The following is an 11951-nucleotide window of genomic DNA, read 5'->3' as shown; positions in this document are numbered from 1 at the left end:
GGATGACTCTCTGGCTAAGTCCTGTCCCAGTGCACACTGAGAAAGTAAGGGTTAGGCTGCCCTTAGGCTGACCGCTGCCCAATTGCCTCAAAACCACCCTCTTACTCTTCCACTGGCCCTTTAAGAAATTCTGAAAGAAAGTCTCCAAAGTCAAGAATTTTACTCATTTCTTCCCCCTCCTCCTTCGCTGCCTTTTTTTTTTTTTTTTTTTTTTATGAATTTTAAACACTCCCTTCCCCCCTCTCCTCATCTTCAGTCACCTTCTCAGTGTGGCAGCTGTGATACATTAATTGTCTCATTGAAACCTGTCAAGAGCTGTCAGGGAATGTCACACCGGCCCAAACCCACTGTCAGAGAAGGGGGAGGGGGTGATGCCTGCAAAGCACCTCCTGGTAAACTCTCTCCAGGACTCTTCTCCTTCTTCCCACAGTTGTTTGGAGAACTTGGTTTCCTGCCTTCTGTCATTTAGATTGGATTTGTCTGGGACAGGGAAGCCAGGAGGAAGGGAGAAGAGAAAACTGAGAAGGGGGTGGGAGAAGTCTAAGCAGACCCCAGCCATCCAGAAAATATAACTTCTGCTGGTACGGGGACTGATCTGACCCTGAAGGAAAGACGAGGGAAGGGAGATGGTAAATAAGAGAAGAGAGAAGACCAAAGAGACAGAGAAATAAAAGGAGAGGAGAGAGAAAGAAGAAAGAAAATAAAGAGGAAATCAATCAATTAATCAATCAGTGAACATTTATTAAACACATAGGATCTGTCCAGATGCCACTGGGGATTCCCAAAGAGGTAAAAGTCAATACTTGTCCTTGAGTTGCAGACTTCTAAGAGACAGAAGAAATAAAAAGAATCTCTTTTCATAGAAAGAGATTTGTTCTTACTCTTCAGGAAAATCTGGTTTCTTGTCTTCAGAATGTGGTGGTATCATCTTTGTTCCCCTGAGCAAGTTCCTTGATGGAGGAGATGGTGAACCTCCCTTAAATATGGCTAGTGGTCAGAATGAGCCCTATTCCCATGGCCTGGAGGTGCAGTCGAAAATGGGAAGTGAAGGACAGAGATAGAGCAATCCTCAGAGTCTGTTCCAATAGAATCAGAACTATCAGTATTTCCCAAATGTTAGGATTAAATAAGGATGAGGTAGAGGGAATGTAATTGCAGAGGTGACCCCAGGCTTTTGTGACAGAAGGTGAAGGAACCTGAGAATTTGAGGGGGAGGGGAGGAGTTATAGGCTGTTGTATAGTCAGTAAGTGTCTGAGGCTAGATTTGAACTCAGTAAGGTGAATCTTTTTGATTTCAGGCCCAGTGCTTTATCCACTGAGCCAACTGGTTTCCCTAGTTGTATTCTGTGCTTGAGAACTGAAGCATCAAATCTCAAATACAGGACCAAATAAATAAAACTTCCCCTGTGGACACATACAACACACAAAAATAGAAATACAAGCATGCAGGGAAATCTGCCCAGGTAATCAGACTCCCTAAAGTTAGCTGCTATATCACCTCTTCCACCCACAGTTTTTTTTTTTTTTAAATCTGGTTCTTTTATTATTCTTCTACCCAAAAGCTACAACTCAATCAGTATAATTGCACAAGATCAGAGGCTCATACCCTGTCAGTTTGCTGATGGCAGGAGTATTCTGGTAAATGTTTAACAATCAGCTCTCAAAAAAAGTTTGTTAGACACACTTATAAGTTTAATCTGTATTATCAACATTTTCTTCATTATATTTTTAGGTCTAGAGTTAGACAATAAAATAATGAAGTCCTTGTTTGGGTTTGCCAGCTCACATCGGAAATTTAACAATCGACTCTCCAAAACTTACTTCTGTACACTCTTTGCATGCATTATATTCCTCAATCTTGGCCAGTGCTTGAGGATGATTCTAGTTCTATCTCTGGCTCCTATCTGTGAAACTTTGCACCAAAGTTTCAGGCTATTTCCTTGCCTTCACTCAAGTATTTGGTCAGTCAGTCCAAACATTTATTTATATATATCTAGTATATCTCTGTTTTTCTTTTTTGTTTTGTTTTTCCCCCTCACAGTCTTTGCATTGTGGGACAATGCATATAATGCCTCCCTTGGAGTCAGAGACACCTGAATTCAAAATCTGCCTCTGATCAGAGGCATAACTAGAATTTTGTGGGGACATATTCGGTTGGAATTAGGTTATAAAGCAGGGCTTCTTAAATTTTTTTATGCTCTTGATCCCTTTTCAGCTGAGAAATTTTTATGCAAGCCCCGATAAATAAAACATTTACTGATAATAAATCATAATGTCGCAACCCTACATTCAGTTATGAGACCAATGGTAGAGACCCAAGTTTAAGAAGCTAGGGCAAAATGGACACTGATTTGGGTATACTTTTGCATAGGAGATGGAACAAGCAGTCCCCATTGAGTATGGCTGTCCTTTCTGAAATACAGTGAATGTTCCTCAATCTTGACATAGCTTTGGAGGTAGAAGGTGACAGAAGGTTGTTAATATAATGACAGAAATTATTAATATCAAATGTAACATGAACTGCCGCTGTCTTAAATGTTCCTTGTAATGTGAGAATTTCAGTAATGTCCTTACATTTCTATTGTTTAGTTATTTACTCTTGATTAGGCTGAGTTGAACCACACCCTTGGTCCCCTTACCCAGGGATTTTACCTTGTAGTAGAGCTCAGCTTCTTCTTCATTGGGATTCGTGGCATGAGGAGCAAAACAACCTGAATGATGTGACTTTCCTTGCCTGAATTGCCAACGGTCTTGTGACCAGGCCCTGTTGCCTCATACTACCTCCTAAAGGTATAAAAAGCTTTTGCTTGAGTCTTGGAGTTGGGAAATCCTCTGGACATCCCCCAAGCTAGTAGCTTATCTCAATTAAAGACACTTTATTCCTCAACTTGTGGCTTTGATTTATTTCAGGACTTGCTGAAGAGAAGGCTGATTCCATGAGAAGGGGGCCATAGTGATGGGTCTGGGTGAGACATTTTTGGGAGATCATGGACCAGACTCCTATCCAAGAGTTCAAGCTCCTGGGGAAAACCTCCTGTCCTTTCCAGATACTTTTTTTTTTTTTTTTTTTGAGGGGTGAAGCATTTGGGTTAAGGGACTTGCTCAGGGTCACAAAGCTAGTACGTATTAAGTGTCCAGCTGAGGCTGGTGCTCTATCCTGTACCACCTAGCTGCCTCAAATTCCAGGTGCTTAATCGGCTCTGTGACTATGAGCAAATCAAATGATTTGCTAAGCCTGTTTCTCCCTCTGTAAAATGGAACTATAAATATGACTAGGATTAAATTCATGAGGCAATATGGTATAGTGGGCAGCGAGGCTGTCTTTGGAGTCACAAATGGATTTATATCTCATTTCTGAACTATACTACCTATATAACCACAGGCAAGTCATTTACATTCTCAATGAAATAGATAATTCTCTAATTTTAATGAGTTGCCAGTCTTCAATGATGCAGGGACTTTCCACACCAACCTTTCAACCAAATAAACAGTTTAAATTTCAGGTCTGGACCAAAAAAAAAAATAATAGTGTCCAAATGGTTGTTGAGAGGATAAAATGAGATAATTTATGTAAAGTGCTTTGCAAATCTAAAAGCATAATATAAATGTCAGCTATTATTATTCCCCTTCCTCATCTGTCTCAGTGTGTCTCTTAGAATCATAAAATTTTGGAATCAGAAGGGAACTTGGAGATCATTTAGTCCAGCCCCTCATTTTTCAAGTGGGAAAATTAGGGTCCAAGCAATTTGCCTAAGGTCGAACAAGAAGTAAGTGCCAAATCCCAGAGCAGTGATCTTGTCAGTTAGCCAGGCTGCCTTATTTCTGTCTCCTGTGATTCCCAGATTCTACCTAATCTTTCTTTGTTTTATAGGCTCTCTCCCTTCTCCTTCCTCTCTCCTCTTTCTCTTTTTCTGCCTCTTTCTCCCTTTCCTTCTCTCTCTCTCCCTTTCTTCCTTCTAGTCCTCACTGTCTGTCTTTCTTTGTCATAGTTTCCTTCCTCCTTTTCCTCTAGATTTCTATCTCTATTTCCCTTCTTACTCCCCTTATTTTACAGTAAAGCAGAAATTGTGAGTCTAATCTAACTCCCAGAGAAGTTATGAAGATTAATTCACTTTGCCCACAAACTGTTTCTTTGTTTTTTAAAATACATGATTAAGTGCCATATGAATTCTTCTAATTGACAAAAATAATGAAAATCCCTACCAAAAAAAAAAAAAAAAAACACAAGTGCCATGACCCTCGGGTCCTGTTAAACTGGAGTTAATATCATTCTCTTTTAGTTTACCAATTTTAATCAAGAATCATATGCAACACAAATGGTAAAGTAATGGTATGTAAATTATCTGGGAAGCAATAAAGCACTTAATTTAGGCCACTTAAAAGTAGTAATTAAAGCTGGGTGAACATCTAAGGTTTGGAGGTTTGCCTGTAATAAGGAAAAGTTTGACTGATAAAGATGGTAATTGGTATTTATCCTGAATTTTTATTCCTCAGGTCTCAATTTGCTTCAGCCAATTAACTAGTCAAATTCATTCTCACCCCTGGGGAGGGGTTAGCCAGTTTTTGTACCCATTTAATAAGAAGGAAAACTGAGGCTTCCACTCTCAACTCTACTTTTTCTCTTACTGTCTTACATCCTGGCAGTCTCCCACCTTATGGAAGACCATGAATTGTAATGTCAAGTGTTTGCGGTTAAATTCTAGTATCTTGGAACAATGCAAGGAAATCAGGGGAGTTGGCTTTTGTCAGCTTCTTCTCTGAGTTTTCAGGACCCTGCCCTCCGGGTCCTCCTCGTTTCTCCCCAGGATTCTTGAGTTCACTGGAGGGTGGGGCATGTGTGTTGGTGATGGACCGGCTTGGCAAAGGTGAGGTACATGTATCATCTGCTTCAGGAGGGAAGCAGGCAGCTTGTTCTACTTCTGAGGTTGGGTCAGGCAGGTTAGTATGACTTGTGAAAGCTTTTACCTACCAGCTGATAGCGCTGGACTTGAGTTCAAATGCAGCCTCAGACACTTAGTAGCTGTGTGGTCCTGAGCAAGTCACTTAGTCACTACCTCGCTCACTTTCCTCCCAGGGTTGCTATGAGCATCAAATGAAATATCTGTAAAGCACTTGGCAAACCTTAAAGCACCATATAAGTGCCAGCCATTATTATCATCGTTATTATATTACAATATCCTTCAGAGGGCAAAGAGTTCCCTCTGGATATCATCACAACCCACTGGACTCATTCTTTGCTGGGCAGCTACAAGGTTACAATGGTCTTTTTTTAGCAAGATCAACAGCTCATCTCAGCTCTGGCTCAGCAGAAATCTCTGAAAAGGTCTAACCTCTCCTGTTAGATAGGGCTTCTTGGTTCAGAATAACTTCCCAGGTACTTTCCCTTTACATGGGGTAGTTAGCCAGCCACACTTCCTACAATCCTGCTGGGGTTTTCTGCAAATAAGTGACAGGAAACAAAGGCAGTATATGCTTTATTCATTATCTGTGTTGGCCTTTTCATATACACAGCTGAGGTATTCAAGCCTCAGACCATGTCTAAAGTGTGGAAAAGCTTCCTTTTTGCATTTTAATTCTCTCTCTCTCTCTCTCTCTCTCTCTCTCTTTCCTCCCTTTCTTCCCTCCCCCTTTCTGTTTTAAGCCTTTCACAGCCTCATCTCTTCCAACCTCATTTTATTTTATCCCACAGACTCAACAATTTATTGATGCTGGCCTACTGCTGCTCCTCATCCATGATAGTTACTCCCTGCCTCTATTGTTATTTAGTCATTTCAGTCTGAATTTCAGTCATTGGCTGTCTCCCATGCTTAGAATATCCCCCTTCCACATCTCTGCCTCCTGCCTTCCTTACTTTAAGATTCAACTCAATTAGAACCAAGAGAACATTGTACACAGCAACAAGATTATGTGATGATCAACTCTGATGGACGTGGCTCTTTTCAACAATGAGGTAATTCAGGCCAATTCCAATCTCCTTGTGATGCTGTGAGAGAGTCATCTGTATCCAGAGTGAGGATTATGGGGACTGAATATGGACCACAACATAGCATTTTCACCTTTTTGTTGTTATTTGCTTGCTTTTTTTCACCCCTTTTCGATCTGAGTTTTCTTGCACAGCATGATAATTGTGGAAATATGTATAGAGGAATTGCACATGTGTAACCTATATTGGATTTCTTGCCTTTTAGTATAGGGGAGTGGGGGGGGGGAAGGAAGGGAGAAAAATTTGGAACACAAGGTTTTGCAAGGGTAAATGTTGAAAACTATCTTTGCATCTTTTGAAAATAAAAAAGCTATTATCTTAAAAAAAAAAAAAAGATTCAACTCAAATCCCACCCTCTGCAACAGGCCTTTACCAATTTCTTCCCATTCCACTTCCTTCCCTTTTCCTCTGAGATTAGCTTCAAATCACCCTGTCTATATCTTGTATTTTATAGTTATTTGTGTGTTGTTTTCTCCTTTAAACTGTGAGTTTCTTACTGATACACTTTTTTGGTTTTGTTTTTGCCTTTTTTTGGATCCCCAGGGCTTAGCACACTGCCTGCCCTGTAGTAAATCTTTAATAAATTCCAGAGTGACTTTTCAGAAAACACTCCTCACCCCAATCAAATCTCCCTATCAGTCTGGAATTCCTTTTAACAAGAAAAAATTTCCTGTTTACCGATAATAAGTTTAAAACACTGGGAATTCAACTAAGAGAGATTTATTGAGACCTGGAGAGGGAGGAGGAAAGCAGAGCGAGGTATGAGAAAGAAGAGGGCAGAGGAGGCTGGGAAGGCTGGAGAGGTGCAGGAAGGGAGGGAGACGCCGAGGAGCAGCAGGTGAAATGAGGTTGGTCTTCGGTGAGAAATGCTTAAGAGTCAGCTGCCTTTGATTAATCAGAGGCCGATGTTCCCAGGAAGTCCCAGGGGCCCTGGCTGCCCGTGTCTCACTCATAACTCACAGTGTTTTAAAGACAGAGGTTTCTGTCAGGCTGGGAGCCCCTCAGACGCTCCCAGCCAGCTCTGAAGCATCTCGGAAAGGCTGTCGCCACAGATGGCTTCCTTTACAAGCCCCTCAGGAGGCAGCGGGGCCGAAGCTGGGACGGTAAAGGGGGCTGGAGCGTCCCAGTGCCGCTGTCTCTGTTTTCCCAGCCTCCTGAGAGCCGTGGGCTTTCGCCCCCTAGGAGTATTATTTTATAGAGAAGCGTCTCCCAGGAGCATCTTGCCCCGTTCCTTGGCACCTGCGTAAGTCGGGGAGCCTGCGCCTCGGTTTAAGGATCTAGGTTTGGCTTCAGGCTACCTGTCTCGCTCTTTAGCTTTTAATTAAAAAATCAACACAACACAGTCATATTTTTCTGGCTCCCAGATGCATTTGCAAGTCTTGCGACTCACAATTTGCTCATTGCAGTCTCCCTGCCTTTACACGGACTATTTCCCCCTTGCTTCTAACCTGAAAGTCCCGCTTCCCTCTACTGTGCCAGCTTGCAGCCTTCTCCCTTCTTCAAAACCTGGCTCAAAACTGACCTAGTTCTGGAAGCCTTGCTTGCTGCTAATCCCCTCCCCCATCCCAGCCTCTGCATTTTCTTTTGACTGATTTCTCCCTTAATTTGCATCTCTTCTGGATGCTCGAATTTAGTTTGCATTATATTCATGTACACTCCTTTGTGTCTTTGTCACTAAGAAGATCTTTTCACTTAGGTCCCTTATCTTGCAGGTCAGGTTGTAAACTCCCCAGGACAGTTTCGGCACCTTTTGTATTCAGCCCAGTTTCAATTTCATTTTCAAATGTTATTGGTTATTTGTCTCTGGGTTAGTTCCCTAACCTTGGGGTCCTAGGCAGAGGAGAAAGTGCTTACCTGCATTGCAAAGAGGGAGGTTTGGAGGCCAGGGCGATTTCAAGTCTGGTTCTTATCTTTTTGGGACTGAACTTGGAATTGGGGCAAACTAAGGTTCAACCAACCAGAGGAACTCGATGATGACTTATCGCTCACTTGCTGTCAATCTTAAGAATTCTCCTTTTCTGAGCCTCAGTTTACAGATCTATAAAAATGAAAGGATCCAACCATATGATCCCCAAGTCCCTTTTCAGCTTCCAAATCCCATTATTTCACTCATATCTGTACTTGCTGTTGTTTGTCCATTGTTTTGGAAGTTGATGTTGTGACATGTAAGTGAATTGGATTTGAATGAAGGAGACTGCAAAATCACCATCTCTCTCTTGTGGAATCGTCTGGCTCTAGTGGCCAGGTATAGATCAAGACAACTGGAGAGGACCCAGGATGCAGTGGGAGACCTTGGCCTTTTGAAGCTAAATTCTTCAGCAGGTCTCAGTTTGAGACAACACCCATTCAGTGATTAAGGCTAGGTAAGAAAGAAAAGAAAGACATTTAGTCAAAATAAAAAAAACAAATAAGCAGATAAATGTTTGGGAGTCGAAGACCCTCAGGGCTTTTGGCCAAAAAGGCCACAACTATTATTTACTTTTACTATGAGGCAATCTGGGCCAAAACAAAGATCCAGTGGGTTTGGACTAGGATCTGATACTGGCCATTCAAGGAGAGGCTGATTTGGGTTTAAGGCTTGGTCTTTCAGAAAGGAATCTAGAGGAAGAAAGAAAGGGGAGGGTAAAGGAAAGGAGGGAAGAAGGGAGGGAGGAAGGAAGAAGGAAAAGAAGGAAGAAAAGAAGAGAAGGAGAGAGAGAGGAAGGAAGAAAGTGTTGTCAGGTCCTCTGGTTAGGAGCTATAGGCTTAATTTCTGTTGACTAGATGGTAAATTTCCAGAGGACAGAGACCATCTTTCATACCATGTATCCCTCCAGTATCTAGCACATAGCAAGTGTCTGACAAAATATCTGTTGTATTTTGACTGCCTGACTTTTTGAGATTCCTGATCCCAGACCTTGTTTTGAGACAGATCTTTGGGATGAACTCTTTCAGGAGTTTTTTTCTACCCTTCATTGACCAGCAAATTCAAGGCAGCATGCAAAATGGAATATCCCTGTTGGTTTCTATAAGAACCAGTGGTGAATACCAACTGCTATCATTTCAGAGCAGGCTAGAGAGTTTGGACCTCATTAGATAGGTAATGTAGATCCAAGATAGATTTTTAAAATAGAGAAATGATGAAATGAAAGTGTTGATTTAAGAAGATTAATCTGGTAGCAGTGTGTAGGAAAGTTTACAAAGAGAGGCTAGGAATGACCAGTTTCAATAAGAATATCTTGTATTTATATAATGTTTCAAAGTTTACCATATTTCTGGATAATAGTACTATAAGGTAGATAATTTAAATACTTTAAAATTTAAGTTTTATTAATATCTATTGATTTTGCATCACCTTCCTTTCAAAATATCTCTCCCTACCCAGATCTAGGGAAAAATAAGAGTTAAAAAAAAAAAAGACATTCCAGAAAACGAACATACCAGCTAAGTCTGGCAGTGTATCATTGCACACCTGCAGTCCCCCACTTCTTCTTCTTCTTCAAAAAAAAAAAAAAAAAGAAGGGATGTTATGACAAATATTATTATTTACATTTTTTTAGATTAAAAAAATGGATTTTAAAGATGTTAAACGACTTGCTTAAGGGGTCGTTCCTATGAGATCCAAGATGGATAGTCATGTCTCCTTACTCAAAAGCTTAGCATATCCAACCAGTAAAGCACCAAAATAAGGAAGGGATTAGAAAGATTTCCGTAGCCCAGACTCCCTTCCCTCTGCTCCCTCCTTACTTCTCCCTTCCTCATTACCAGATTATGGAATGGTGTCTGATAATCCTGAGAGCCTTTCTCAACAGTATTTCCTGAGATGAAATGATCCTTTCCTTAGTATTAGTGAGGACTGAATGTGACTATTGATGCATGATAGACACTGCCAGTTGGTTCGGGGCTTTCGGGAGGGCACCTTGCTGGGAGGGGGTTATGAATCATGACTTACCCACCATTAGCTGGTTGAGGAGGGGGGTGCTTTGGAGCCTTTCTAATAGGGAAGATTTAGAATACTTATGGACACTGCCCCTTGGATTGATGGGAAGAGACCATGTCGGGGGCACCAACTTTGAATCCCAAAGGAAAATGAGAGTTCCTCTGGAGTAAGCTAAGTATCAGCATATTGGCTTCCAATGTGGCAAAGTCAGGCCCAGAGGTCTGTTAGATGGGGTGAAGGCTGAGTAATCCTGGAAACTTGTGCCAACCATTTGTTACTAGATTAAAGGGGATTTTAGAATAAGATTCCAAGGCTCTTTTCAATAATTCTATGCACTGTAAGCTTGTATCTATTTTACCTTTCTTCTTTTATATTATTTATTTTGTGTGTGTGTATGTGTGTGTGTATGTATATATTCATATGTTTCATTCTCTAATAAAGGAATATAGAGAATGTTTCATTTTTATCTTTATAACACAAGCACCTAGTATAGAACCACATCTGTCTGTCATCTGTGTCTATATATGTCTGTATGTATATTTATATTCATATGTTTCATTCTCTAATAAAGGAGTATAGAGAATGTTTCATTTTTGTCTTTATAACACAAGCACAGTGTGTGTGTGTGTGTGTGTGTGTGTGTGTATACACATATATATGCTTGCTGATTGATTTATTGATGGGTGTACTTGTAAAATTATTTTTGACAAAACCCTCTACTGTTTTAAGCTCAACAGGAGGAAACAAATTAGGAGAAGGGAATGCGCATCTGTTTGAAAGCTGGGTATATAAACTAGTGGTAAGAATAGGGACAAATTTCAGCGGTAATGGGTGCCAGCCACAAGAGATCACAGGATCACTAGATTTTGAATTGCAAGGTGCCTTTGAAATCAACTAATTTAGCTCCTTCATTTCACAAGTGAAAAAACTGAGGTTCCGAAAAGCGAAGGAATTTGTCCAGTGTCAGGGTCATTTGCTCAATGAAGAAGAATTGAGATTCCGTTCTTGTTCCAGGTTCAGTGCTCTATGTTTATGCTATGCTGGCTTTCAAGTTAAATAATTGAAGGAAGGAAAACTCCAGGGTGTTAGACCTAGAGCCCAGTTGCAAGAGCAGATTCCTTTATTTCTCCGGTCACTTTATTACATTATTACGTGAGTTTGATGGCTTGTGTGATAATATGGGATCTTAGAAAACACATTTTCAGAGGCAGTCTTCAAGAAATAATTTTCCAGAGTAGCACATAGCTTCGCAGCTTTACAACTAACTGAAAAGCTAAGGGAATGAGAGTTCCCACCATACTTATTGTTAATTATAAAATGGCATTTGACTCTAATACTTCCATAGAATTATTATCTTGTTGTGGGTATTTCCTTCAAGGATGCAGATTAAAACCATTCGGGCCTGCCTATGTAATTAGAATTTTGTCCATGCCCCCCAGATTTCCCATAGAGGGTCAATGTGTATACAGTTTTCCTTAAATTCTCTGAACACTGATGGGAAAATAATGGAGTACTTGGATTGTCCAATGGTTATTTCTCATTCTCTTTACAGGTTCCACCATCTTTTTTTCTCTAGTACACATTCCTTTGATGATATCCTTTGCACTTCCTCATACATAATTCTTTTTATCATGTGTAGCATTCATGTAGGAAACATGTATGCCCAAGGGGTATTTCTTGGCTCCAGGAACCTTTTTTCCTTTCAAGAAATCTTCACCAAATTAACTTCTGGGTATAGCACAACTAACGGACAAGTCTTTCCATTAATTCCAAGGTGCCACTTCAGTGCCACCCAATGGCACTCCTACCCACAATATGTATCCCCATGATGCTCTGGGTTGTTTTCAACCTCAGTACTTCAGAGACTGTAGTGATTAATAACTCCCAGCCATACAGCATACTCTGGAAAACATTGAGATTAAAAAGGTAAGCTTTAAAGAATTGGAAAATGAGTAGCTAGATGCCCATCAGTTTTGGAATGACTGAATATGTTATGGTACATGAAAGTAATGCAATATTATTGTTCTATAAAAATAATGAACAGGTTGA

At 40.6% G+C, this 11951-nt stretch overlaps 1 long non-coding RNA gene across 1 annotated transcript; it reads right to left on the bottom strand.

The window, feature by feature from the left end:
* Positions 1-720: 720 nt before the first annotated feature.
* LOC127559923 (uncharacterized) lies at positions 721-2735 on the bottom strand. The gene is made up of 2 exons (XR_007953231.1): positions 2653-2735; positions 721-1076 (listed from the first exon to the last, which is right to left on the bottom strand). It is a non-coding gene; the product is annotated as an uncharacterized LOC127559923 (long non-coding RNA).
* Between the last annotated feature and the right edge of the window lie 9216 nt (positions 2736-11951).

This window comes from Antechinus flavipes, chromosome 4 (assembly GCF_016432865.1).
Source record: "Antechinus flavipes isolate AdamAnt ecotype Samford, QLD, Australia chromosome 4, AdamAnt_v2, whole genome shotgun sequence".
Classification (NCBI taxonomy): domain Eukaryota; kingdom Metazoa; phylum Chordata; class Mammalia; order Dasyuromorphia; family Dasyuridae; genus Antechinus; species Antechinus flavipes.
Note: the sequence above shows the minus strand (reverse complement) of the source record. Positions and strands in the feature narration are given on the sequence as shown.